Source organism: Episyrphus balteatus, chromosome 2, assembly GCF_945859705.1.
Source record: "Episyrphus balteatus chromosome 2, idEpiBalt1.1, whole genome shotgun sequence".
Classification (NCBI taxonomy): Eukaryota; Metazoa; Arthropoda; class Insecta; order Diptera; family Syrphidae; genus Episyrphus; species Episyrphus balteatus.
The window spans coordinates 60,768,812-60,795,431 of record NC_079135.1 but is presented as its reverse complement, the minus strand read 5'-3'; the positions used below and the strand labels follow the sequence as shown (position 1 = coordinate 60,795,431).

Below are 26,620 nucleotides of genomic sequence, written 5' to 3'. Positions count from 1 at the left end.
TAACGGTATTTTGTATGTTGACAACAACTTTTTTTTCGACTTTTGACCAGCTACGATGTACTGAATCGACCAGTGTGCGCCCTCCTAAACGGGGGGAGATAGACCCCTCCTCCTATAGTAAAAAATGCTTGTATTTGACTCCTCTACAAAAATCCGGTACTATTTTTCACCGCCTTAACTATCGTACTATCCCCTAGACTAGAGCGAATGAAGACTACATAATACTTCTTTGAACATAATTCTCGGCAACACTCTGGGAGAGCTTTTCGTAATCAAAACAAAACTTCCCCTGTGCCCAGTGTGCTTTTGAACAGACTACGTAGCTATTCACATTCAACGGTTCAACAGTGGTTGAATATAAGCGATGTTAACGTCAACAACAATAAAAATAGTGTTAGTGAATTTTTTAAGTTGATAAGTTTCAAAATACATATTTTTATTAATTGGAAAACCAATCGTTTTTGATAAATTGTTTTTATTCTATACGAGTACTAAATGAGTAATCATGTGAGTGATCTGATTAATTTTTTTTTGTCCACCAAATTTTACGTATTTGGAACTGAGTTCCCATTACAAAATCAATTGGCTAAAAAAGTGTTTGAAGAAATGTCTACGACTATGAATAAGCGTGTACAAATATTCTTTTTATAATCTACGAAAAATTGGTATGGGAATAAAAAAGTTATATTTGTAAAATATTTTATTTCATTTCGTTATTCGTTTCAATAATCTTGGTTGTATAGAATTAAAATTGTATGTATGCAAGTTTTGTTAATCTGTGTGGTGCTTTTGTTTATGCACAAACACATCACATTTTGAATATAATTATGCTTTGCTTAGTTGTTGATAAGTAATGAATGCATTTTGTGTTAATGTATGTTGTACGAGATTTGTATCTTACATCTTTTTGAATTCAGTGGTTCATTGAGAAGTCAGCCACTTTTCAGAATTTGGATATAGTTTTGTGTCATTGGAGTGGAGCTTTCTAGTGCCGTGCATGCCGTGAGAAACTACAGGAGCATAGAGGTGCGTTCTTTTAATAAGCATAGCTAGCTATATTTGATATGTCAAACAAATTGTTGAAATGTCATCGGTAGGATTTGGTTTTTTTTTACAATGCACAGGAACGAGAACGATTACTTATTAGTAGCCCTGTTCCATTTGTGGTGGTATTATACTAACGGCCATATTATTCATTCTGGATTTAGTTTGGATTAAAGTTAATTTTAAATCCAATCACTTAAATCATATTATTAACTCAAAGCAAAAATGATGTGATTATTCAATAAATTTTGTATAATTTGCATTTATCTTTATTTTCTTTCACAAATACTTGACAAAACAACTGAACACTGTGAGAATGAATTTTACATCTGGGATCGAATTACGGCAAACGTTCGTTAACGAATGGTTGCTATGTGTCCCTATCGTTTTCTAATAATTAAATAGAGAAAGAAATAGACAGACCTCCAGAGAGCAGTTTAAATTCATTTGGATTTAACGAGATTGGATTTAAGTAGTGAATATTAGAAATGGATTTGCATTTTTTTGACATTTGAATTTCTTTACATCCAGATGTTATTTTTAAACTAGTGAATAATATGGCCGTAATAGTAGATGTTTTGGTTAATCTAGTACTAGGTGTGTTTTTTATTACAACCGGTCTTAGCTAGACAAAAAAAACGCAGTCTGGGCTAAGCAATTAACATGTTAAATACAACAACACCTTAGCCCCTTGGGCTTAGTTGTTTAGCCCGGAGATTTCTCTGGGCTTAACTTTTTGAAGAGTTTTAAATCTGTGCTACCAAACTAATTTTTTCATAAATTGTTTAAAATTTGTTTAAAAACGTGAAAACTCACGTTTGGAAGGACAAAAAGTATTAAAATAGTTTTGCTAGCATACATTTTTGTATCTCTTTGTAAAACATACACGAAAAATACAAAAAAATGACGAAAGCGAAAAATATGACAATTCTAAATTTTTGTTGTGTCTGCTGTTTTCGGAACATTCAATATACAGTGCTGCCAAGATTTCAGGTTAAGCCCCGAGGCGTTTTTTTTTGTCCAGTTAAGACCGGTGGTAATAAAAAACACACCTACTATCATCTACTCATGCTCTTCTTCCCGAGTAGAAACGATTTGTATTGAGTTCGTTGAAAGTGCGTTCCATTGAAAATCGCTGGTAAACTACTTGTAATACCTTGCGACCTCCCAAAGGAACAGGGTTATTGTTAAACTGTCAAACCACCAACAAAGACAACTTTTTTTGCATTATTATCTTTTAAATTTAATTTTTCCTGCTTATTAAGTCAGCTATTACACGAAGCCTCAAGACTTGACTCCTTTTTCGAATTTTCTTTTGATAATCATTCTGTGAGGCGCATACTGTTACACGATGCCTCTTGAGTCAAAGACTCGAATTTGACATTTCTCTTTTGATTTAAGTATTGTTGTTGTTGTATTCCACCAAGAAGCAAAAAGAAATGAAAGGGAATGTTGAAAAAAGAATTGAATTGAATTGAATTGATTTTTATTGAGACTTTTTTGAAATTTTTTACAAAGTGATTACAATTCAAAGATAATAATTATTGCTTAACTAAGTTATGTTGTCGCGGCTATCAAGTACCTATTGCCTGCACTATCTAGTTACAAAGAATGCCTCTTGGCTGTCAATTGAAAACTGAATCTGCTCATGCTCAGGAGCAGTTGTAGTAGAATGTGACGTGTGACGTTTGGTCGCATATATACATATATATACATATTTTATTTTATTTCGTTAAATACTAACGGTACAGATTATACAGATTTAAGATTAACATTTAACATTGGATAAAAAATTAATTTTTAACGATATTGATTGAAAAACATATTCCTTATACTCTGTGATTTAACAATATCATTACAGGAATTAATAAGAACATAGTTTTTATTAAATACATTAATTAACAGATTGAGAGGACTATAAGCGCCATAGTTTGATCTACTAAAGATGTTACAAAGTGACATTTGTCTTCTTACACTATAACGACTTACTGTAAAATTCAATCGGGAAAGGACCGATGGTGTTGAAATCGAACCATTAATTATTCCTATGATAAAACAGAACTGCAAATACTCTCTATGAGCAAAAAGAGATGGCAGATTTATAAGTTGTAATCTATGAGAGTAAGGTGGTATTACAATTCTATCTGACCAGGGAAGGAAACGTAGACAAAATCTCATAAACCTTCTTTGAACGGATTCTAATCTGTTGATATGAGTCGCGTAATAAGGTGCCCATACAACACACGCATATTCAAGAATTGATCTCACAAACGAAACATAGAGGGTTTTAAGCACATAAGGGTCATGAAATTCACGAGTAAAACGTTTAATAAAGCCAAGTGCCTTATTAGCCCTTTTTATTATATAATTAAAATGATCGATAAATGAAAGCTTTGAGTCTAATACTACTCCAAGATCGGTAAAGCTAGGCAAAATACATAAATCAGAGGAATTAAAGTTATATTTATGGACAAACCAGTTATTCTTACGCGTAAAACACATTGACTTGCACTTCTCAACATTTAAAAAAAGACGATTATTATTGCACCATTCCCAAAATCTTTTCAAGTCATCTTGTAAAAGTTCACAGTCTAATATTGAGTTAATTTTTCGAAAAATTTTCACGTCATCAGCATAAATAAGAGACATAGAGTTTTTTAAGACAGACGGAAGATCATTAATAAATAAAACAAACAGTAAAGGACCAAGATGGCTACCTTGTGGTACACCAGAGTTGACAATAAAACATTTAGAACGTTCACCTTTAAAAATAACACTATTTAATCTATTTTTGAGATATGAATCCAACCACTTAAGAAATTGATCGTTAAGACCAATTCTTTTTAATTTATTGAGAAGTATTTGATGATTAAGCTTATCAAAGGCTTTGCTAAAGTCTGTAAAAATGCAGTCAACTTGTTGATTCTTCTCAAATGCATCAATGCAGAACGTCGTAAATTCTAATAAATTCGTTGTTGTAGACTTTTTCTTAACAAAACCATGTTGATTATCACATAGAACAGAAGTACAATGAAAAGACAAAACATCACAAACAATTGATTCAAACAACTTAGGAATGACAGATAGTTTAGCTATAGGTCTATAGTTAGTTACTAAATTTTTGTTACCTTTCTTGTGAACTGGGATTAGAAATGAGTTTTTCCAAAGAGCTGGAAATATTGCACTATTTAATGATTGATTAAAGAGTAGAGACAAAGGATACGACAAATATATTGCACATTGTTTTAACATAAATGAAGGCAAGCCATCAGGACCAGGACTAAAACATTCATCTAACTTTGATATGTACTGAAGGATAGTTGTCTCAGAAATTGAAAAATCAATAGAGTTAAGGTGTGAAAACTCATCAATAGTGAAAATATTATTTGTATCACAAGAAGAATTATTTTCAAAAGCGCATTTAAAGTATTCACTAAACATATTGGATATTTCCTCAGGGTATTGACTTGTAGAGTCAAGATAGCTCATATTACTTGGGTAACCGTCGGATTTCCTCTTACAATTTACGTATTTCCAAAAACTACGCGGGTTAGATTTTAATTCATTTTCAGTTTTTGATATAAAATTCGTGTAAAGAAGATTTGAGTAGTTTATGAATTCATTTTTTAGTTCATTATAGTTCTTTAAAGCATCATCAGTCCTTAATCGATTAAACTTCACCCAAGCCTTATTTCTTTTATTTTTAAGAGTTTTAATATGAAGATCAAACCATGGTGGGCTAGTACTAGAAAGATTTGTTTTGCGTAAAGGAATAGTTTCTATAAAACAATCAAATAATGTATTATAAAATCGTAAAATCATTTCATCAATATTGACATTGGAAAATAAAGCAAACCAGTTAATGTTATTTAGTAAATTAAAAAGTTGAGAAAAATTACATTTTTTAAAATTGAATTCATGCTGATTCTTACAATGAGAAGATAAGGAACTAATATTTAAATTCAACGAAATAGATAAAGCTGGATGGTGGCGATCTTCCTCCACTAGTTTTGTTTCGCTTATTAGGACAGCTCCGTCAGAGTTGATGTCGTCAGAAAAGAAAATTAAGTCCAAGGATTTGCCAAATTGATTTTTGATCCCACTTAATTGATTTAGTCCGAAAGATGCCATCCCATCGATTAGTTGAAATTCATTGCTATTCTTCGCATTTATAGGGACAAAGTAATCAAATTCATCTGACTTGACCCATTCAAGGTTAGACAGATTAAAGTCTCCGATGACGATAATTTCATCATTATGATCAATTTTGCTATGAATAGTTTCAAGACAGTCATAGAGCTTCTCATATAGTTCACAGTTTGAAGAGGGTGGAATATAGCAAGCAACGATATATAAATCACCAGATGAAATAGTAATTTTCACGCACATTATTTCCAATGTTGATTCCAAAAAATCGTCGACAAGATTGCAAAAGAGGCAGTTACGTACTGCTATCAATAAACCACCGCCAACAGTTGTAGTGTAGGTGTCATTATGGCGATCTCGGCGGTAAATTTGAAAGTTGGAATCAAACATCTCTGTATCCACAAAAGAAGAATTTAGCCATGTTTCCGTGAGGATAAGTACATCATGAGGCACGTTATTTATGTTCTTATAAACCTTGTTGGTTTTTGTCCTTAGGCCGTTTACATTTTGATAATAGATCAATAGTACATAAATACAAAATACTTAAAACTATCCCTTCAAGCAAGAAAACGGAGTCCAGAAAAGACAGTCCGACCTCCGACCGAGAAAAGCGGGGTTGCACTCACACACTTGCAACTTTTTGTGTATGAACACAAAGTCTAAGAGAATCGTGGTGAAAACTGAGAAAAGGAAAAAAAGTAGACAGACATAGCCAACAAGAGCAAAAGCGTCATTTTGTTATTTTTTGTTGAAGTGTTTAGTCGCGTCGTGTCTCGTGTCGTTGTTAATAAAATATAAGTATAATTATAAACAATTATATCAAACTATTAACAATATGGAAACAAAAAAAGGTATTTGTATATATCGCTCAAAGTGTTTGGATTAAAGTGATGTGTTTCTGTTGTAGATGTAATCTCTAATGATGAAGAAAAAGGCAGAAGGTGAAACATGCAATTGGGCATCTAAAGAAACACCAACAACAGCAGCAACAACAAATAAAATAAAATGAAAAAAATGTATTGTATTTTATATTGTATATATTGTGAAAATTTCGTTTGCCAAAATTAAATAAAAAATAAAACAGTTTCAGTGAAAAAAAAATAAATCTTGTTCTTTTTTTGGTCGCAAATGCGAAACGTCATCCCTTTTTTATTCCTCTTTCTGGTAGGTTTTCGCTGCTCCGACTCAGGTCCGCCTTCGGCTCCGTTTTCTCGGAATGGAGATTTTCACCACACCAATACATATGCAATCGACTTCGCGGTGATTATAATTTCCCTACTAATTTGAGCCGCCTTCGGACCAGTTTCTGATCCGAAGTCGGACTCAGCTCCGCCTCAGGCGGAGCGGATTCGGACCGAGGTCGGACCTGTTTGCTTGAAGGGATAGAACTAAAATGAGTATACACAGTATACGCCCTTCAAGCAAGAAAACTGAGTTCAACAAAGAAACTCCGACCTCAGACCGCGAAAATCGGGCTTGCACTCACACACTTGCAACTTTTTGTGTATGAACACAAAGTCGAACGAGAATCGTGGTGAAAAATGAGAAAAGGAAAAGAAAGACAAGGCCAACCCTTCAAGCAAACAGGTCCGACTTCGGTCCGAATCCGCTCCGCCTGAGGAGGAGCTGAGTCCGACTTCGGATCAGAAACTGGTCCGAAGGCGGCTCAAATTAGTATGGAAATTATAATCACCGCGAAGTCGATTGCATATGTATTAGTGTGGTGAAAATCTCCATTCCGAGAAAACGGAGCCGAAGGCGGACCTGAGTCGGAGCAGCGAAAACCTACCAAAAGAGGAATAAAAAAGGGATGACGTTTCGCATTTGCGACCAAAAAAAGAACAAGATTTATTTTTTCTTTCACTGAAATTGTTTTATTTATTTAACTTTCACAAACACAAATGTTTACAATTATTTACTGGAGAAACAGCATACAGGCCAGCGGCAGGAATAATTGATTTTCTAAAATTTTATTTGTTGAATGTTGTTCGTGGTTGGTGGTGGCGTCAGGCTACAGGAGAAGATGACTTCCTACGAAAAACATAAAAAAGATTAATTATTGATTAGAAATTTGCTAAGCTACATTTCAGCAATGCATACCTGTTTTTTATTCCAATTAATATTAATAATATTGTTATTATTATTTTTGACGAGTCACGAGCACGACACGCGAGGAACTTCAACAAATAACAAATAAATAACAAAATGGCGCTTTGTCATTTTCTTGCCTTTGTCTTTCTTTCGTCAGTTCTCCTTTTTGCATTTTTCACCACGCTTCTCCTTCGACACAAAAATTGCAAGTGTGTGAGTGCAACCCCTTTTTTCGCGTTCTGAAGGCGGGGTGTCTTTGTTGAACTCAGTTTTCTTGCTTGAAGGGAACAAGAGCCAAAGCGTCACTTTGTTATTTTTTGTTGAAGTGTTTGGTCGCGTCGTGTCTCGTGTCGTTGTTTGTATAATGTTAGTTTATTAATTATAAACAATTTTGTTAAATTATAAACAATATGGAAAACAAAAAAGGTATGTTTTATATATCGCTCAAAGTGTTTGGGTTAAAATGTTGTTTCTTCTTGTGTTGTAGATGTAATCTCTAATGATGAAGAAAAATCTAGAAGGTGAAACATGCGATTGGGTATCTAAAAAAACATTATTATTGTGAAAATTTCGTTTGCCAAAATAAAATAAAAAATAAAACAGTTTCAGTGAAAAAAAAAATAAATCTTGTTCTTTTTTTGGTCGCAAATGCGAAATGTCATCCCTTTCTTATTCCTCTTTCTGGTAGGTTTTCGCTGCTCCGGCTCAGGTCCGCTTTCGGCTCCGTTTTCTCGGAATGGAGATTTTCACCACACCAATACATATGCAATCGACTTCGCGGTGATTATAATTTCCATACTAATTTGAACCGCCTTCGGACCAGTTTCTGATCCGAAGTCGGACTCAGCTCCGCCTCAGGCGGAGCGGATTCGGACCGAGGTCGGACCTGTTTGCTTGAAGGGCGTCAAATACAAGTTCTCCAGGTACGAATACGCCAGAGTATGATATTTTCATTTTCATTTTTGAATGGTTTTGTTTTTGTTTTTTTTTTTTTGCGAATACCTATTAGGTAGTTTTGTTTTGATATATAAAATTGTATCAGAGTTTAAGATTATTGAATCTGTACATTTAAAGTGTAATTTACAGTATAGAATATTATAATTTATATTGAATTATAAATTTATATTTAAATATTTTTGAGAATATAATCGATAGTATTAGCTGCGTTCCTTTGGAAATATTTATCTACTTTTTAGTACTTAAAGCTGCTTTGAACTACTTTTTCAGTATAGCAAAGTAGATCAAAGTAGTTTTAAGTACTAAAAAGTAGATAAATATTTCCAAAGGAACGCAGCTATTGTAAGTTCTTGTTTTTTTTTCAGTTATTTTGAGATCAGTTATTAATGATTAGAAAAGATGTATATCTTATCCCCTTTGGCAATTAAACATAAGTATAAAATAAACTAAAAAGAAGCACGAAAATACAATATTGTTAGTATAGAATAAAAGAATAATAAATAATTAAGGAGTTAGTTCATTCCAACTTTTGATGTGAAGAAAAAAACAAATTTATGTGATAAGAAAACGGTAACTACAAGCTAGTATATCGCAGGCCTACCTGCCGGTGCAATATGGCTGTAAGAGAACATAGTTCAGCCACGATTTTGACCAGTTACGGTCTTAGAATAAAAAGGCAAAGCTGATACGACGGATGTTTAGTCCAGATCCATTGAGGACATGTCAGCCGCCGTTAAATACCTCTCCGAGTCCCAAGAGGCATCAGACTGAGTGGAGACGATTTCCTTGACGAGGTCATTATTTGAGAAACTTAGCTTTGAGGTAGTGTTTTTCAATTAGTCCAGTCAAGTTATACTTTTGCTGAGAAATAATTCGCAACTGCAATTCGTACCTAAAATATGAAAGTACACTAGGACAGGAACTAAACCCCCCATTTTGTACAAAAATGTCTGGGTGACTTTGGCCGCCATTTTGTTTTGAACAGTTTTGCGACATCGCTTGTAGTTCGGCTAGTTTTGGTGTTATAGAAAATTGTTATGACACAAACTTGTAGTAAATTTTATTTCCCACAAAATATATTTTATAACTTTTTACTCTAAAACCCACCATTTAGGAATTATAATGAATTTCGTAAAATGTTATGCTCACTTTTTTTTATATGCACCATAACTTTTTATTTTAAACTTTTATCAAAAAATTGTTGTTATAAAAATTGAAGAACTATTAATTAACTATGTTTTTCTCATATAAGGTTTTTTGTCCGACGTACCATTCCCTCACTAGAACGAAAAATCAATAAAAAAAAAATTAGAAAAAACAGGGTGTTGGAGAGCACGATAACTATGGCGCTGAGATTTGATAACTGTATTTTGTAGAAGGGTTCAATACAAGTATTTTTTACTTTGGGAGGTGGGGTCTATCTAACTTCGTTAAGGCGGGAGGGGAAATTTTCTAAAAAACAACCTAATATTAAAAAAAATATTAAAAAACAACGGCAACACTAAGAGTTATGAAGGATATTTTTTCAAAAGCCACAATTAAACGCTTTATTTTAATTTTTAAATAGTGTTATTAAAATTAATAGTTTTTGAAATAATCGATCTCAAAGTTAAAATTAGCGAAACAAATTAAAAAAAAACACAGCGTAAAATGTTTTTTTTTTTTAATGCATAAAGCTCTCAACTAACTCTATATGTAATAAATACATAAGATCTTTTTTATTTATGATATTGAGGCATATGCATAAAAAAAAGTAATTACTAGTAGTAAAAGGTTCATAGTAAATACTAGTACTACTAGTAGAAGCTGAAACTAATAGTATTTACTACATTCGGTATGCATAAACCTTAGTTTCTACTAGCTAGTACAAACTAGCAGTAAATACTGGATTCATCCCAGTAAATACTACTAATTCATCTGAAAGTAATAGTATATACTAGATACCTATATAAATGCTGTTGCTTTTTTTTGTTCTGTATTTTTAACGTTCTAAAATGTTCTTCTTTTGTAACCAATTTGTTGATAATAACAACTGGAGTCTAAGGCGGTTAAGGAGTTTTATACGCATAGGACAAATGGCGAAAAAAGCATTTTAATTTTAGTACACATAATTTCCTTCATGTTGCTCCTCCCCTTCTCTCAGATTGAGAACCTTGAGATTTTTTTTTGTAAAAAGGATAAATAAATTTATCAGATTCAATTAATTGCAAATAAAATATCTTACCCATAAAATATTCGCTTAGCCACTCAACGTTATCTTTCTCAAAACGGTAGAGCATTTTAAAATTATTATTCGCGGGCGTTCTTCGCTATTTATAATTTTTTTCAGATCTTAAATTGAAAAAAGCTGCCATTTTTATATTCGAAATAAATCCTCTGCAAACCGATTGCTTTGAAAGTAAAGTCGCGACTGATGATGTCGGCATTTAACATGAGAAAGTTTTTACTAGTAAATGTTCAAGTTGGTATTTAGAAACTTGAAAAATTAGCAGTAAATACTAGAAAGTAAAAGTTCGTACTAGTTTTTTATGCATACCAAAACCAGTATTTACTATAAAAATTCATCCAAAACTAGTAAATACTATTCTTCTAGTAAATACTACCTTTCCAGCATTTACTATGTTTTTTATTCATATGGAAAGTAGTAAATACTATTAAAATTTACTAGTAAAAGCATATGCTACCTTTTATGCATACGGCTCATCGGGTGATATGCATAAAAAAAAGTAAATGCTTTTACTAGAGAGTTTTCAAGTATATACTTTTTTTGATATGCATAAAAATCAAGTAAATGCTGAAAATTAAGTATTTACTATCAATCATAGTAACTACTTTTTTGGATGAACTTTTTCAGTAAATACTTTATTCCGTATGCATAAAAACTAGTAAGTACTTTTTTACTTTAGGAATTACTAGATTTTTACAAGGTTACAAAATACCAACTTGTAAATCTCATAGCATATACTTTTTTATTTTAACACCGTATATGAAGCCGTGGAAATAATGAATAGCAGTATTAAGTCACATTTGAGGCAATCGGTTCTTTATATTTATTAAAATAGGGTTGTTAATTTGTTTTTCCAAATGGCAGAATTTGTACGTATTAAATTCCCAAAAAGTCTATAAAAATCGAAGACCGGGTTTTGAATCAAATTATAAACAACTTTATCGTTTTGAAAGGGAAAATGTGGATTGGTTAAGTGAACACTTTATAGGTAAGTAATTTCCAGTAAAATTAAAATACTGATCAGCAAGGTTTTTGCCACAAGAGGTAATTCGTTAAAAACAAAGAAGAAGAACTTCCTTCTTTAAAAAACTCCTTAAATATTTCCGATATCTGTTTGATTACCCGCGATATCTTAAGATGAAATAAATCTTTAGCTCAAAGACAGCACTGGTCAACCAAAATTTTCTTTTTTTTTGCCACAATAACTAAAATATACCTTTCTGAAGGTTTTTGGGGTACTGAGGTCGAATCCGAAACCTGAAAAATTCTATTATCCTCCGTTCTTTAAATATTACCGTTATAAAAATGTTTTTTTTTTTGTATAACGGTAGTATATATATTTCAAACACGGATGCTAATAGAATTTCCCTGATTTCGGATTCAACCTCAGCACACCAAAAACCTTCAGAAAAGTATATTTTGGTTATTGTGGCAAAAATCTTGTTGATCAGTGACTTAGAGCGGAATTCATAGTCGTTACTCAAGTTAAGATTTTTTTCAACTTGAGCATTGACTTGAGAAAATATTTTTCTCAATCAAACTCACAAAGAAATTTGACTAATTTACGTAAACTCTCATCTAAAAATGTATTTTTTTTTTAAATTCGGTATCGATTTGATTTTGTGTTTGACGCGATTTAACGATATAACATTAAAGGAAAAAAAAAATGATAGCGAATAATTAAAAAAAATATTTATTTTAGATGACAGTTTAATCAAATCAGTCAAATTTCATCGTGAGTTTGATTGAGAAAAATATTTTCTCAAGTCAACGCTCAAGTTGAGAAAAATCTTAACTTGAGTAACAACTTTGAATTTCGCCCTTAAACTTTAAATAAAGTTAAGTTTGTTTTTGACTAATTAACTTAAACTTAAGAAATCTCGGGCAATAAAAAAGATATCGGAAAGATTTAAAAAGTTTTTGGAAAAAAAAATATAGAACCGTTAGAAATTTGTTTGTAATAAATTACCTCACATAAAAATATAGCATTAAAAACGGCCAAAATTACGTTTTTGGTCATTTTATAACGGTAATATTTCAAAAACGGAGGCAAATCAATTTTTTCTGACTTCAGATTCGAGTTCACTCAAAAAACCTTCAAAAATTACTTTGGTTCGTGTGGTTCTTCGTTTAGTGTCGCCCTAGTTTCAGATTTGTATTCATTAATAAATATTTTTATAGCCTCCGCCTTAGCTTTTTTAATAGAGGGTTGCTGTGACTTACTCATAAGTACATTATGCACTTTTAAAATTCGCACAAAAGCTAAGTGCATTTGGCTTATTGGCAAACCTTTCGTATTGCTACTCATCTCTGCTGCTGATTTACTTATGACTCACAAAATAGCACGAACAGATGTTCACAAACTAAAATTTAGAAACAGTAAATTTATAATGGATTAAACCGTAAAAATTCCAAAACAATTTATTTGTTAACACCAAACGAATACAAATAATCTAAAAAAAAGTATTTACTATAATTTTTGGGTGAATTCTAGTATTTACTTGGATGAATTCAGTATATACTAAAAGTATTTGCCTGCTAGCAGGTACTTTTTTTTTATGCATACGAAATTAAGTATATACTATGAATTTCACCTTTTACTAGAATTTATAGTATTTACTTTCATCTTTTACTTTAAGTAAGTACTACGTTTTTATGCATATCACCCATTGTTAGTACCAAAGTTATCAAAACAGCAAAAAAAAAATAAAAAATTATTAATCTGTTTATTTTTTTGTTTCATTTTTCAATTTTCTCAAAAACAAGAAGACATAGAAAATCAGCGAAGGTAGTTTTATTGTAATAGTAAATTTGTATTGAAATTAATGGTCATGATTAAAATAGTATTGAATGTGTTTTTTTTTTAATTTGTTTCGCTAATTTTAACTTTGAGATCGATTATTTCAAAAACTATTAATTTTAATAACACTATTTAAAAATTAAAATAAAGCGTTTAATTGTGGCTTTTGAAAAAAATATCCTTCATAACTCTTAGTGTTGCCGTTGTTTTTTGTTCCTAAATGATGGGTTTTAGAGTAAAAAGTTATAAAATATATTTTGTGGGAAATAAAATTTACTACAAGTTTGTCTCATAACATTTTTCTCTAACACCAAAACTAGCCTAACTACAAGCGATAGTCGCAAAACTGTTCAAAACAAAATGGCGGCCAAAGTCGTCCAGACATTTTTGTGGAAAATGGGGGGTTTAGTTCCTGTACTAGTGTACTTTCATATTTTAGGTACGAATTGCAGTTGCGAATTATTTCTCAGACCTCCATACAACCAAATATAATTTGACTGGACTAAATGCTATCATGACATATCTCAAAAACGGAATGGTGTGTTGAAAAAAAAAAAAAAAGAAAGAGTGGAAAAAGAAACCTCAAAAAAGAGTCTCAGAAATTTGGCCCACGACTCTCCGGTCGGATAATTTTTTTGTTTTATCTTCTGATTCTTTTGCACTCATTAGTTTTGAAAAGAGGCGCGCCTCTTGAGGCTTCATGTAATAGCGGACTAACAAGTTGTAAACCAAACATCCACTTTGAGATATCAACTAATAGTCCAGACAAAATAAACATAAAAAAGGGCAAACTCAGAAATAATTCGCATAGAGCTGAAAATTGGTAGAGAGCATTTAAACGTCGATTAAAATAAAATGTCAAAAGTCCCATGTGTGCATAAAAAGTTATTCAAGTTTTAATGTCGAAAATGTGTTTTTAAAATGTGTCAAATGTCGAAAATAAGGGTTTTTTTCCTATAACTCTTTAACGATGAGTCCTATCGAAAAGTTGTCTTTGAAAAACTGGTAAATAGATAATGTCCTTTTTTTTTTAAGTAGTCGTTCAAAAAGAAAAAAACATATTTGATTTCCTGAAAACTTAAAAACTAGCTTCTAAAATATGAGTTTTTTAGCATATATTTTTAACCCACTTAATAGAATATACCGTTTTCCACAAAATAGCTTAAGATATCGTCGCCCTAGTATTGGAGTGCCGTATACGCCAAATTGCATTTTTTGAACTAGGCATGCAGTCGTATGTTTTCGAAGTTGCTCTTTTCAAATCTGCTATCCGTTTTTTTCTACCTATCTTATTTCGTTGCCGAGATATTCACTATTGTTTTGACAAAAACAAGAAATTTTGGCATTTGCGTCAAATTTTTCATGCAATGCAAGAAAATTTTGAGAATTGTTTTTTTTTGACGTACGTGTATATGAATAAAAGAAACTTCTGATTTTCATGGCGTATACGGCAAACTCATTTTGAACAAAAATTTAAATATTTTGAAAACTAAACGAATTGCAGATGTCCAATAACATGTATATAAAAGACACATTTTAATTATATATCATACTAAAATATCAAAAAATACCAGCGGTTAGTTCTTTCGCAATTATCTTCCGAACATTTAAATGTGATTTCCCAAAAATGTAAAAATGGCGTATACGGCACTTCAATACTAGGGCGACGATATGCTTAAGTAACACTCATCGTTTTAAAAGTAGTGCGCTCAAAAGAGGGGTACATATATAAAGAAAATATCGTTTTTTGTCTATTTTCGTCTAAAAGTCAGTGTTATCTAATCAGGGGCGTATACAGGTTTGCTTCTTGGGGGGGGGGTCATGCCAATTTTTTTTTTTTTTTCAAAAGTTTTGATAGCAGGCATAAACCTGAAAATGGGCTTTTTGAATTATTAAACATGAAATTTGTGCGTCTTGCATTTCGAATCGAAAAGTTCCGAATGTAGTTCTAAAAATAACCAAACAAAAACGGTATGAGATTCGTTTAAGTTTAGCGTTAAGCCTTAAAGCCTAGAACGCTGCTGATGTGAAACGAAATTTTTCGTCGGTCTCCACGAGGACAACGAAATGCTTGCGAAATCTGGACCGAAAATACTCAAAAATTGCAAAACATAAATGAAAAAAAAAACAAACACGCATCGCAGAAAGACATGCAATTACAAAATGAACAACAAAAACAAACAAAAAAACTCAAAATGTCATTTTTCCACACACAATGAATGTCCCCGGCAATTGTTTGTGTGTGCGAAAAAGAAGTTTAGACTTTCAATTTCGTTGTGCCGAACAGCTTACTACAGAACGAAAAGTTGAACGAAATTTTTGGTTTACCATTTCGTTGTTTCATTTTTGTATGTGATTTTTCGTTTCTTATCAGCAGCGTACTAGGCTTTAATTTTGACCAATTGAGGCTATCCTCTCCTAAAAATAAAATGTACTGTACGAGTACTTCGATTGAATAATTTGCCTTAAAACAACTGTTCATTGTTTTCCGCTAGCCCAGAAAGTTAATATAAAAATCGTTTTAACTTAATAACAGTTTTAACTTTTGAATTAAAAGTCTTCCTAACCTCAGGCAAACGAATCGCAAAGTTTTGTAAAAAAAATTGCATTGAAAATATATTTTTTTTTAAATTTTGTTTTAAAATTGTATGGGAATTTAAAATACCTCTATTAAAATAGTAAAAAAATACTTTTGGCGATATTTTGGAATTCGTCCGTTTTCAGGTATTAATCAGCGGTTTACAATATAAAAAACATTCAGTTGTATTTATTAGATTAAGCCCTGCTTTTTCAATCGTTAGATAGACTATCAGAAGAATAAATGTCACTATAAAAAAAACTTTTATTCCCAGGAATAAGCTTTAACTTAGGTTTATCTAACTATTCAAAAAATTAGCCCTAAGTGATATTTAATAATAATATTTAAATTGCCTTAGATAAGGTTGCTTACATTGCTTCTATAATTGGCTGGCCATTGATGATTAACAAATCGATAGTTGTTTCAAAAAATGCAACAGATCTAGCAAATTTAGTATGTACAAAATACTGTTATATTCTGTAAGCAAACAAAATTCACCAAATTTTATCAGACGAATGTATTGAACTGGAACATTGCAAAAAACTAAAAAGATTTGAGAAATGATATCCTTCTTTAATATTTTGCCGATGACGAATTTTATCAACAGAATTGACCTCCACACAGCAAGGCCACAGAAAGCTTACCTATTTAAAACATATTTTATTCACTTCATCATATAAAAAAATAGAAGATATGGCTGCTTCTTTTATTTGCTGGTAAGCAGTGTCTTGCCCTTAAGATATTATTTTTGTGTACCTACTAGATTCAATTTCTTTTAAAAAGCTTTGAATATAATACTTATACGGATTTTGTTTCCATACAAAACACTACAGCTCAACTAATATTATCGAACGAATCAAAATAATCCTAATCCAGCATAGCGTTCGCTAAAAATATGACCACATCCCCAAAATATGGTAAAATAGTTTGTTTGAATACCAACAATTTTTTTTACTTTTAATTTTCGTTCATGTTCTAAAACTTCAACATTTTGAAAATAATCTTACTCAAGAGATTTCAGTATCACACAACAAATTCTTTTTTAAGTTCTGAGTTCTTGGGGGGGGTCATGACCCCGTGACCCTCCCCCCCTTGTATACGCCGTTGTATCTAATCAAATTTGCAATAGTCCAGTAATTTTAGGCATTTTTAGCCCCAATTTGCAGCTGAATATGATTATGCCTACGCTTGAAATCGCTCTATTCCGAAAACGGTTGATTTTAGAGAAAAATGCATAAGGCAATATTTGTAGATATTTTTATGACGAACAATTTTTTGTAAGACCTCTATTAACTTTCGAGCAACAGGTCGCGAGATAAATGGGAAAAACCTCGTGACCTTTCGACCTCTATAACTTCTGACGCCGCACGGTTGTCCAAAATGACTTATCTCGTTGCAAAAATCATAACTTTTGAACGGATTGAGTTAGCGGTACAATTTTTTTTTTTATTTGAAGGACATTTCTAGGGCTGTTATACCAATGAATTTCAATAAAATTATTTCACAGGGTGTTTCGGAATCATCGGCCAAAAACAGATTTTCTTTAAAAAAAAAGTTTAAATTAAAATTGGTATGCCATTTTGTAGAAATCACTAATCCACATTTAAAACAAAATTTCAAAAAAATACAATGTCCCGTTTTCGAAAATTTTATTTTTCAAAAAAAAATTTCAAATTTTTTTTAAAAATCCAAAAATTATTTTTTTTGAAATTTTATTTTTGGCTTATATTTGAGTTATATAAGTGCTTCTTCACAAAAAGTTTCGTTGAAATCGAATAACCCGTTTTGGAGAATATCGGATTTGAAAAAAAAACGGTTTTATGGCAGGTACCGTAAAAAATCCATTCGGTTCCATTCATTAAGCCGAATAGGGTATGTGTACCAATCAATTGTTGATTCAAAATAAAAATATTTAGCTGCGCATGCTTGCGCACTGCCGAGATTTTGTACTTTGAAAACAAATGAAGGCAGAAGGAACAGATTTTCTTTAAAAAAAATGTTTAAATTAAAATTGGTATGCCATTTTGTAGAAATCACTAATCCACATCTAAAAACAAAATTTCAAAAAAATACAATGTCCCGTTTTCGAAAATTTTATTTTTCAAAAAAAAATTTCAAAATTTTTTTAAAAATCCAAAAATTATTTTTTTTGAAATTTTATTTTTGGCTTATATTTGAGTTATATAAGTGCTTCTTCAAAAAAAGTTTCGTTGAAATCGAATAAGCCGTTTCGGAGAATATCGGATTTAAAAAAAACCGTTCTATGGCAGGTACCGTTAATAATGATTTTCCAAAAAAATTTTTTTCATTAGAAGATAGACCTTGTTTTCAAACTTACATTTGAATTTTTTAAACAAAATCGTTGGAGCCGTTTTTGAGCAATTACAGCTTTACTGAAATTGGTGTATGACAAGTACCGTTATTTTTGGCCCAAAAAAATTAATTCCAAAAACACCTCTGGAGGGTCTCCAAAAAATGCTACATACCAAATTTGAAGTCAATCGGTCCATCCGTTTAGGATGTAGATCCTTATACAGACAGACAGACAGACGGACTTCCGGGACCAACTTTGTTGGCATTCTCTATAATCGTAATATCATGGAAAAGTGTAATCTGAACTTTTTTTAGATGTGAATTAGTGATTTCTACAAAATGGCATACCAATTTTAATTTAAATATTTTTTTTTTAAGAAAATCGGTTTTCGGCCGATGATTCCTAAACACCCTGTAACACAATTTTCTTGAAATTCATTGGTGTAACAGCCCTGGAAATTTCCTTCAAATTAAAAAAAAAAACTGTACCGCTACCTCAATCCGTTCAAAAGTTATGATTTTTGCAACGAGATAAGTCATTTTGGACAACAGTGCGCCGCTGGCACGATATCAATGTCAATTTTGTCACATCTTCATTACAACGCGCGACGTAACGAAGGTGTTTACCAAAATTCAGCCCAAAGCAATTTTTCCGTAGATAAAACCTAACATTAGTTAACTACATAGCATTTGTAGATTATGTTTTTTTAACGGGTGCCTATTGTTTCGCCTTTTTTACTTCGATTTCTCTTATTTCGTTTTTGACACATTTATTTCTGATTAGTTCGCCATCCTTTATTTGGGTTTTCGTTTTCTTCGTATTTCGATCACTTCGCCCAACTATAACTTCGCCTTGTGTCTTCTTGATTTTTATTTATTTCGCATTTTCATTACAAGTCCAATGAGTTGTTTCGCCAAGGTTCATTTCGCTTTCAGTTTATTTTGGCATCTGGTTATTCCGTCTTCAGTTTTGTGGATTGTTTTGGGTTTTGAAGACTTTTGGATTTAAGATAAGCAAATCGTTATAATATAAGAAATCTGTTTCCTTAAATTGTAACGAATTCGTTGTTTTTTTTTCCTTTTTGAAACAACCAAAAACCGAAATAAGAAAAGCGGAACAAGCCATACCCGTTTTTTAACATATTTCAATTCAGTTTTTATTTCTCAGAGCTGTATCTAATTAGAAAAAATATTTTTTTTTTAATTTGGAAAAAAATCAAAAATAACAGCTTTTTATACTTTACTCTTCTAAAATGCAGTTTTTTAATTTATTTTATAGCACATAATGTTTTCAATAAAAAATATTAAAATGTGCTCTTTCATAGTGGCATAGTTTAGAAGATATTAGCTTTCAGAGAGAGGACTATACGAAAAAATTACGTATTTTGCATTTTATTCTTAAACAGTTGAGTCTATCGTAAAACCTGGAAAAAATTCGTATAGACCTGAAAACTTCTACAGTGGATTGAAACATCAATAAAAGTAAAATGCCAAAAGTCAAGAGTCCCCAAAAATTCCATGTGTGCATAAAAAGTTATTCAAGGTCGAAAATATAAAACAAACCAAGCGATTTTTTCGTATATTACTTATAACTTCTAAACGATGACAGCTATGAAAAAGCACATCTTAATATTTTATATGGAAACCATCATGTACTATAAAATAATACAAGTCTACAAGGTTTTTGGTGCCGAGACTAAGATATACTAACATCAATAAAAGTAAAATGTCAAAAGTCAAGAGTCCCCAAAAATTCCATGTGTTTTTTTTTTTTTCCATTTTCATTTTAAATTCATTTTTATTATTCATCAACTTAAAACTATCTTAAAGCTAGACAAAAATTCATTAAAACTAGCCTACTTATCAATTACTTACAACTAACTTACTGGCCCTATACGGGCACTCTAAGTTATACTTCATTTTTCTTAATTCTAATGCCTTTCGGCCTTATAACTATTATTGAAAATTCCATGTGTGCATAAAAAGTTATTCAAGGTCGAAAATAAAAGACAAAACAAGCGATTTTTTCGTATATTACTTATAACTTCTAAACGATGACAGCTATGAAAAAGCACATCTTAATATTTTTTATGGAAACCATCATGGACTATAAAATAATACAAGTCTACAAGGTTTTTGGTGCCGGGACAAAGATATACTTTTCTATAGGTTTTTGATGTGCTGAACTCGAATCTGAAGTCAGAGATATCCTTTCAACTCCCGTTTTTGAAATATTACCGTTAGAAGATGCAAAAAACGTTTTTTGACTACTTTTGAGGCTATGCTTTTATGTGAAGACATTTTTTTTAAATATCTTTTATCGATATCTTTTTTACTGTTCAAGGTATCTTGGCTTATTGTAATGTATCAAACAGTTATCACGTTTTAATCCCCTTTTTGATAAATTAAGCTAAACTCACTTCTTATATATACCGCTATGATTTATATTATAAAAAATTTCTTCAAAATAAGGCATAGCATCAAAAGTGGTAAAAAACCGTTTTTTCCTTTTTCTAACGGTAATATTTCAAAAACGGGAGCTGATATGATATTTTTTACTTCGGCGCACTACCTTTAAAACGAGTGAGTAAAGCATATCTTCAGCTATTTTGTGGGAAACGTTATATTATAATATAAGTTAAATATACTTCAAATTATTATTTTTATTATTTTAGTTATTTTTTCTTCGTTATTAAGTTAAAAATATATTTTAGAAGCTAGGTACAAAAATTCGCAGTTTTTTAATTTTGACCAAATCAAAAAACTTTTTTCCTTTTTGAAAGACTACTTTAACAAAAAAAAAAAAAAAAGGTAAGGTATAGGTACATAAGTTTTATCCGATATCACTTGTGCGCTTCCACAATAAATTAAAACAAAATAGCGAGACCTAAACAAATAAACAATACAACATTGTATCGATCTACAATGTTGGATCATAGCATATACTCTTCTGGTGTATTCTAATATTTATCTTGTAATAATAAACTGCGACATCCAAGCATCCACTGTTAGATGCTGTGTCATCATTTTAAAGTAGTAATAAACTGCGACATCCAAGCATCCACTGTTAGATGCTGTGTCATCATTTTAAAGTAGTAATAAACTGCGACACCCAAGCATCCGCTAGAGCAACTGTAAGATGCTGTGTCATCATTTTTAAACAAAGAACATTGTAACGATCCCCAGTTGGATCATTCCAAATATAAAAATTATAATTTAATCTTAAGTTAACTCTTGGACAAGATACATCCAATCTTAAGTTAACCATTGGACAAGATACATCCAATCTTAAGTTAACCATTGGACAAGATACATCCAATCTTAAGTTTACCATCGCAGAAGATACTTCGCATCTTAAGACAACCTTTGAGATTCAAACTAATAAATTTATTTCTTTTTTAAAAAATATTTTAAAGAAGTTTAATTAAAAATTGGTATAAAGGAGGACATTATGTACCAGTTTTTCAAAGACAACTTTTCGATAGGACTCATCAATTAAGAGTGATAGGAAAAAAACCGTTATTTTCGACATTTGACATTTTAAAACCACGATATCTTCTAAACGATACCTCGTAAAAAAAAGTGATAACATTTTTTTTAGGTAATAAAAAAACTTACAAGTCATCCGTTTCAAAGTTACACCGAAAAAAAAACAATATCAATTTAAAATTTTTTAAATATAAAATTAACATTTTTTAAATATCAGCAAAAAATGCTCTATAAAATGTGTCTTATGATAATTAAAATATCAAAATAATATTTTTATTATCAGTATAATATTTGAATATCACATTTTTGAAATTTCGTTTGATATTTTATTATCAATTTTTCATATATCAAGTTCTCATTCCAAATTATTGAAAAATATTAAATGAAAAAATATTAATTTGTACTAATTTAAAGGCGCTTTGTGTTTTTTCGAAGTAAAATGTATGATTCACTGATAAAATTTGATCGGCAATAAGATTTTACTTCACATAGTTGTGGAGAAAATAACAAACAATTAGGTATATCACCTATAATAGAAAAAATAATATCACCACTTTTTTATAAAGAATATTCACTTTCAGTAATGTTTTGTTTGATTTGAAAGAAAAAAGAAAGAAAATACCTAAAAAAATAAAAATAATAAGAAAGAAAAAGAAAGAAATATCATCACAATAAACTACAACGTAAAATCTAGTCAACATTGATATTTTTGCACTGTCAAAGTGAAATTAAAAAATAGTCAAAATGATATTTTTATTGGACACGGAAATTTGAGTAAATTGACTAAATTAGTTTGGATACGCCATTATTGTCAAATTTCGAAATTTACTTGAGAATTTTAGAGATCGCTTGCGGCAGACACCAAATAATAATAAATAAATAGTATTAATTATAACCGATAATGCACTTTTTACTCGTTTTACACACTAATCAATTTAATTCTGCTACCATAATTCTTTAATGAAAAACAATCAGCTGTCATGTTGAAAAAAAAAAACTTTCCTAATTTGTTAGGGAAAAATTTCTTGCCTAACTTTCCAGTCAGCTTTCCAATAAAATTACCTAAATTGGAAGGATTTTTTTTTACAGTTGACCAATCAGAGGCCGAGAAATTACCTAAATATTTAGTCCCTAACGTTTCTGAACCTGCCCATTGTCAAAGTGAAATTTTCACTATCCACTTAAAATTTAAAAACGTCAAATTGATATGATGATCATATCAAAATTGATATTTTAAATGTTGGACGACTTTTGTCATTGAAAAATGTTAATTTGATAGCTGTTATTATCAAACTTTTTTTTCGGTGTATATATGAAAAACCCACATTTTCGACATTAGAACTTGAATTACTTTTTATGCACACATGAGACTTTTGGCATTTTACTTTAATTTAAATGCTCTGTACCAATTTTCAACTCTATGCGAATTAGTTCTGGGTTGAATGTCTATTTTGACCGGAATGTAATGAGTTGGAAATAGTTACGAATCGTTACTATTTGACATTTCAAAACTAGTTAATGAACGATGTTCAGCTGTCAAAAAGTTAGAAATCTTAACTATTTTGTATTAAAGAAACGACCAAAGTAAAATATTGTTATAAAAAGAATGTACCTTAGGTAAGGTGACTTTACATTACCGACCCCTTTTGGGATGATTTTCTTATAAGGTAGAAAGAAGAGCTTCAAAATATTACCACAAATAATATTATCTGTGGTAATATCGGTATAATAATTATTATAATATTTCTCATCTATTTTCAGCTATTTTCTTTGGTTTTATTTTGTTCTTGTTTTCGTATGACGACTTCTACAGGAGGACGTAGACACAAGATGCACATAAGAACAAGGGAGAGAGAAAGATCGATTTCTCCTTTGCTCTTATGTGCGTCTCGCGCTTTGCGTCTTCGTGTAGAAGCGGACTTAGTTTTACTATTGGTATATTTTTCATTATACTTTTGATCGGTTTTTTCAGCCTAATTGACACACACCGTTAGTTTGATAGTTGTAAAATAAAAATATCCCATCATCGCAGAAAAAAAAATGTTTTTTTTTTTATCTGGCACAGGATTTTTTTTATTTATGAAGAGCCCTGATGGCTGAGAAATTTTTTTATTCGGTTTTCAGTTTCATTTTTTAAAAAGTGAAGAATTAACGAAAAAAATTGAAGAAATAATATCTGGCGGAATATAATACCTACAGTAAAAAATTTATTCATAATGGTTGTTTTTGTTAAAAACAAAAGAGTTTGAAAGAAAAATTTTTCGCAACTAAAATTACTCCGGAGTAATTTTTTTTTTACACTTTTGTGGCGTCAAAGAACACAAAACCTCTAAAACGCTCCAAGCAAACATGTCCGACCTCGGTCCGAATCCGCTCCGCCTCAGGCGGAGCTGAGTCCGACTTCGGCTCAGAAACGGGTCCGAAGGCGGCTCAAATTAGTATGGAAATTATAATCACCGCGGAGCCGATTTTATATGTATTGGTTCTTTCACCACGATTTCTCCTTCGACTTTGCGTTCATACACAAAAAGTTGCAAGTGTGTGAGTGCAACCCCGTTTTTCTCGGTCGGAGGTCTTTTCTGAACTCCGTTTTCTTGCTTGAAGGGAAGTGCAAAAATAAGTACTAAAAGGGTACTCTCATTGGATTGAAAGAAAACGACATTAAAATCACCATTTTGAAGAGCGTTTAAAAAACTCTTATCAATGAAAAATTTAAGAAATTTTAAAGTGCTTTTTTTCTCTTTGGAATTTTAATCCTGTATTCTTTGTTTCTCTTTACGCAGTATTTTGAGTGTGAGTATCTTGTGTTTTCACCACTATCAATCAAACAGAGCCAGAAGAACTATTTCTATGCATAGAAAAGAAAATAAATTATGGGCATAACCAACGACAAACTATACCAAGACTGGAAACTTTCGCACGTCATCCCGCAAAACCCTGTCTGTGAAAATATGTGAAAGCCACCAAATACAAGCTGCGTGGTGTGGTGAATGACCTACCAAGTTTCTGTGTGTTTCGTCACTTGGTCATTCACCACAGTGGTGGCTAAATTTTTCAGTTAAATTTGTTGTTGCTTTGCACACTTATTCACGGACTTCATGTCAAAATTACAAAAACAACACTGTAAACAATAGGGTTTAGGGGGTGAAACTTACGAAAGTTTTCAGTCTTGATATAGTTTGTCGATGTTCCACACCTCGCAGCTTGTAGGCAAAAGTGATTTGACAGCTCAGCTCAATTTCCAGCCTTGGTATTGGGCTTTTAAGCAATTTGTCTTTGTCTTTTTCCTTTCTATCATAACTGTTTATTAAACAAGTACAAGAAAAAACCAACCAATCAAATCAAATCAATTCTGAGGAAAAGAAACCCATACTGAGGAAAGCATACGCCACTCTTTTCCTCAAAATTGAAATGTCAAAAGTTTTTTTCTGTTTTCTTCGGCACAGACGTTTGGCTTAAATGCCCAATTGGGCAGGTTCAGAAACGTTAGGGACTAAATATTTAGGTAATTTCTCGTTCTCTAATTGGTCAACTGTCAAAATTACTTAATTTTATTGGAAAGCTGACTGGAAAGCTAGGCAAGAAATTTTTCCCTAAAAAATTAGGAAAGTTTTTTTTGTCAACATGACAGCTGATTATTTTTAATTAGGGTCAATGTGGGTAAATGTAAACAATTTCATGTCTTTTTTTTTCTTTCCACTTTAGATTTTTATATGTTTTCACGGAACAATTTGAATGGTATCTTCAAATGCAAATATGAAATGATGGCAATTCTTCCTTATAAATATGAACAAATATTTCCCAAATTGTTTAAATTACTGTCAAATATGGCATGTTTACAAATACCCCACCATGTTTGTGTTTTTTTACAAATTCGGGGTAAATGTAAACGGTGGTTTAAAATTTAGAAATTCCTCTTTATCATATGGATAACAACTTGAAAAACGTTCAAGAAGGTACTTGACAAAAACTTTTTCAAATTCCAATAAAAGTTTTTGTTTTCTTCCTTTGAATCTTTATATAGGCACCCAAAATGCATTGTGAGCAGCTCTGAACGTCACATTTTTTTTTTTGTACGTCAAAGACCGATTTTGCAACATCATCCACTGAAATTTATGGTGTTGGCTACTTTAATTGCACTCCGCGGCACTTTGGCAATGGTAATTGACTAAAAATACGTTTTTTATTATTGAAACCAATAATTTCAGCAAAAATATATGTTTATATTTACCCCCACAATACGTTGTTTACATTAACCCATTATGAAAAATATTCTGGGGTAAATGTCAACACATGCAAATCGACATAAATGTCCTGTATTTTAAAATTTGTTTGTTTCACATAGAATCTACATCAAAATTAAAAACTAAAAAGTATTTGCAAATTATACTGACTTAATTGAATCTGCAAAAATATTTAATTTTTCTGAATGACTAACGACTTGTTTGGCATTTTAAAAAATAAACTTTCACGGAAAATACGCTCGTCGAATGAATTCTCTCTTGACAGCAATGAGCTTGACGTATATGTTAAAACATACATGCGTCCGCGATTTGTACGTATGTATGCATCAAAGGGATTCAACTGAAGCTTGTTATGAGCCATGTTTTCATTTACACCTGTTTACATTAACGCACATTGACCCTGCAGCAAAATAAAATTTATTTGTGTGAAAAACGAGGGCTCAACTTTCCTTTAGGGTCGCACGAATTTTAATACGCGAATAATTTTATGTGAAAGATTAATGACTAAAAGTAATAAAAATAACAATTTTAAAGTTAGGAAACGTGTATTTATATTTTTAATTAATTTTTTAAAGTTCATTTTTTCATACAAATGCATGCAAATGACGACCGCGAAGAAAAAAAAATTTTTTTTGAAGTTCTTTTTACATACCCAAACTTGTCCCCACCTCAAATCCTATAGTGAGCCCAAGCAGGGGGGTTGCAGGGGGGCAGCATGCCCCCCCATACGC

At 31.3% G+C, this 26,620-nt stretch overlaps 1 protein-coding gene across 4 annotated transcripts in view; it reads left to right on the top strand.

The window, feature by feature from the left end:
- The first annotated feature begins 293 nt into the window (after nucleotides 1-293).
- LOC129912129 (uncharacterized) overlaps nucleotides 294-26,620 on the top strand; it is a 51,003-nt gene continuing 24,676 nt past the window's right edge. Inside the window, exon 1 of one of the 4 annotated variants that reach the window (XM_055990257.1) lies at nucleotides 294-393. The gene's annotated coding sequence lies outside the window, so the exon portion shown is untranslated. Of the gene's footprint in view, nucleotides 666-788; nucleotides 1,027-26,620 lie in introns of those variants that run through there. The other 3 variants (XM_055990255.1, XM_055990258.1, XM_055990256.1) reach the window with 3 other exon arrangements.